This window comes from Rutidosis leptorrhynchoides, chromosome 5 (assembly GCF_046630445.1).
Source record: "Rutidosis leptorrhynchoides isolate AG116_Rl617_1_P2 chromosome 5, CSIRO_AGI_Rlap_v1, whole genome shotgun sequence".
Taxonomy (NCBI): domain Eukaryota; kingdom Viridiplantae; phylum Streptophyta; class Magnoliopsida; order Asterales; family Asteraceae; genus Rutidosis; species Rutidosis leptorrhynchoides.
Genome location: NC_092337.1, coordinates 317,896,858 through 317,899,651, shown reverse-complemented (window position 1 = coordinate 317,899,651; position 2,794 = coordinate 317,896,858).

The window sequence follows — 2,794 nt, the reverse complement described above, 5'->3', positions numbered from 1 at the left end:
AGTTGTAAAAAATACAATTTTTATAAAAATATTATTTTTATATTATTTATTTATTAAAACTATTAATTTTACAATTTAATTAAACTAATTAAACTAAATACATAAATTAATTAAAACTTAAATTAAATACTAAATTAATTAAATATTTAACCCTAAATACAAATTAATTAATAATAATTAATAATACTCCGTATTTAATGCAGATTAGGGTTCTGTCAGGCGCGTGTCAGGGTGGCTCCGCGAGTTGCGGTATTCTAAGCAGCAAACCCCGCGAGTCGCGGGGTTCCAAAATTCAACTCTGGTACAGTTCAAAATTTGACGCGTTTTTTTATTTTTATTTTATATTTTCTGTTTTATATTTTCTGTTTTATAATCTAAAATTTTTATATAATAAAAACTTATATTTTAAAAACTAGAATAAAAATAGAACTACTTTATAATTTTATAAATAAAAATCTTAAAGCTAGATTTATATATATATATATATATATATATATATATATATATATATATATATATATATATATATATATATATATATATATATATATATATATATATATATATATTCGATTTTTTTTATATGTTTTAAATAAAAATAAAATACTTAAATAAAACTTATATAAAAATAAAGAAACTTTATAAAACTTAAATATTTAACAAAATCTTAAAAATACTTATATTTTTGTTTTTCTTTTTATACTTTCGAATAATTAAAAAAAACGTAAATTTTTTACAAAAACGTATTTTTATAAAAGTAAACTAAAAATAATTTTTTTTTATATATATTAGCGTTGCGCTTCCGGCTTTTAAGCTAGATTGTTCCCCGGCAGCGGCGCCAAAAATATTTGATGTTTATGCGAGGTGTATATAAAATAGCTATTAATTTTAGCAGGAAATACTATTAAATACGATACAATTTTACACAAGATATTTATTTATTTAGAGAATGGATATACTTAAACCTTGCTACAACACTTATAGGCAGTGTACCTAATCGTACAGTAGTGTAGTTTTTAGTAAGTCCGGTTCGTTCCACAGGGAAAATCTTTAAACAAAGCTTAACGCTATATTAGTTTACTTTTATAAAAATACAAATATATATATATATAAGTAATATTATTATTATAAAGGGGGGTTTTTACCGTTTAATGACCGGTTTGTCGATTTTAAAACTTTAGTCGCAGTTAAAACCAAATGTAAAATATTAAAAATAAATACAAGACTTAAATTAAAGCGTAACGTAAATAACGATAATGAAATTGCGAATAATAAAAGTGCGATAAAATAAACTTGCGATAATTAAAAAGTACGATAATTAAAAGTGCAATTAAATACAATAACAATAAAAATGCGATAATTAGAAGTGCAATTAAATATAAAATAAAGGAAATTAAATATGAAATAAAAGAATTATGCTTATTTAAACTTCCGTAATCATGATGTTTGACGTATTGATTTTAGTTTTATGCCCATGGGTTAATTGTCCTTTGTCCTGGATTATTTAATATGTCCGTCTGGTTTTTGTCCATAACAGTCCATCAGTCATAAATATAAAGTGCGAGTATCCTCGTCAAATTATCCTTATACCCGAAGTTAAATATTCCAACTAATTGGGGACTTAAACTATAACAAGATTTTAATACTTTGTTTAATAATTACACCAGGATGTCGACTGAGTGTAACCCAAGATTTTAATATTTTGTTATCAATTATGCCAAGTGTCCTTTTACATAATTTCACCCCTGTTTTAATTATTCTAGTGGCTATTAATCCATTCCCGTATCCGGTTAAATGAACGATTATTCGTACATATAAATACCTCGCCCATCGTGTCCGATCGAGTATATATGGTAATTTATAGGGACGCCCAATTGTAAATCTTTATATTAACATTAACAAACTATCATTTAGTTAAACAAATATAAAGCCCATTAATAGCCCATAGTCTAATTTCCACAAGTGTCGTTCTTTTGTCCAAACCCCAATTATGGTACAAAGCCCAATTACCCAATTTTAGTAATTAGCCCAACATCATGATTACTTCGGATTAAATAAGCATAATAATAACTTAGCTACGAGACATTAAATTAAAAAGGTTGAACATAACTTACAATGATTAAAAATAGCGTAGCGTTACATGGACAGAATTTCGACTTACACCCTTACAACATTCGCTAACATACCCTTATTATTAGAATTATAATTAAAATTAAAATTAAAATATAAATTATAAATATAAATATTACGTATAGATATAGAGAGGATGGATATATCTTGGATGATTTTTACGATCAGAATGCGCGTGCTTTATAGGCAGTTTCAAAATTAGGGGCTCCGCGACTCGTGTAGTTTTTGCACTGCAAACTCCGCAACTCGCGGAGTTTGCTTTTACAGCTCACACAAGTTTGGAGCCTTTCTTGCCGACGGTTTATAATATATTATATAATATATAAATAATTATAAGAATTATTTAAATATTATATTATATTTATGTGCATAGTTGACTTGTAATTTTTAGTCCGTTGCGTCGAGCGTTGAGATTTGACTCATGTCCCGGTTCCGGATTTTCGAACGTCCTTGCGTACAATTTAATATCTTGTACTTTGCGTTTTGAATCTTGTACTCTTGTAATTTCGAGACGTTTCTTATCAATAATTGGAACCTCTTTGATTGTATTTTGTACTTTTGAGCTTTTTGGTCGTTTGCGTCTTCAATTCGTCGAATCTGTCTTTTGTCTTCACCTTTTATTATTTAAACGAATATCACTTTTAAATAGAACAGTTGCAACTAA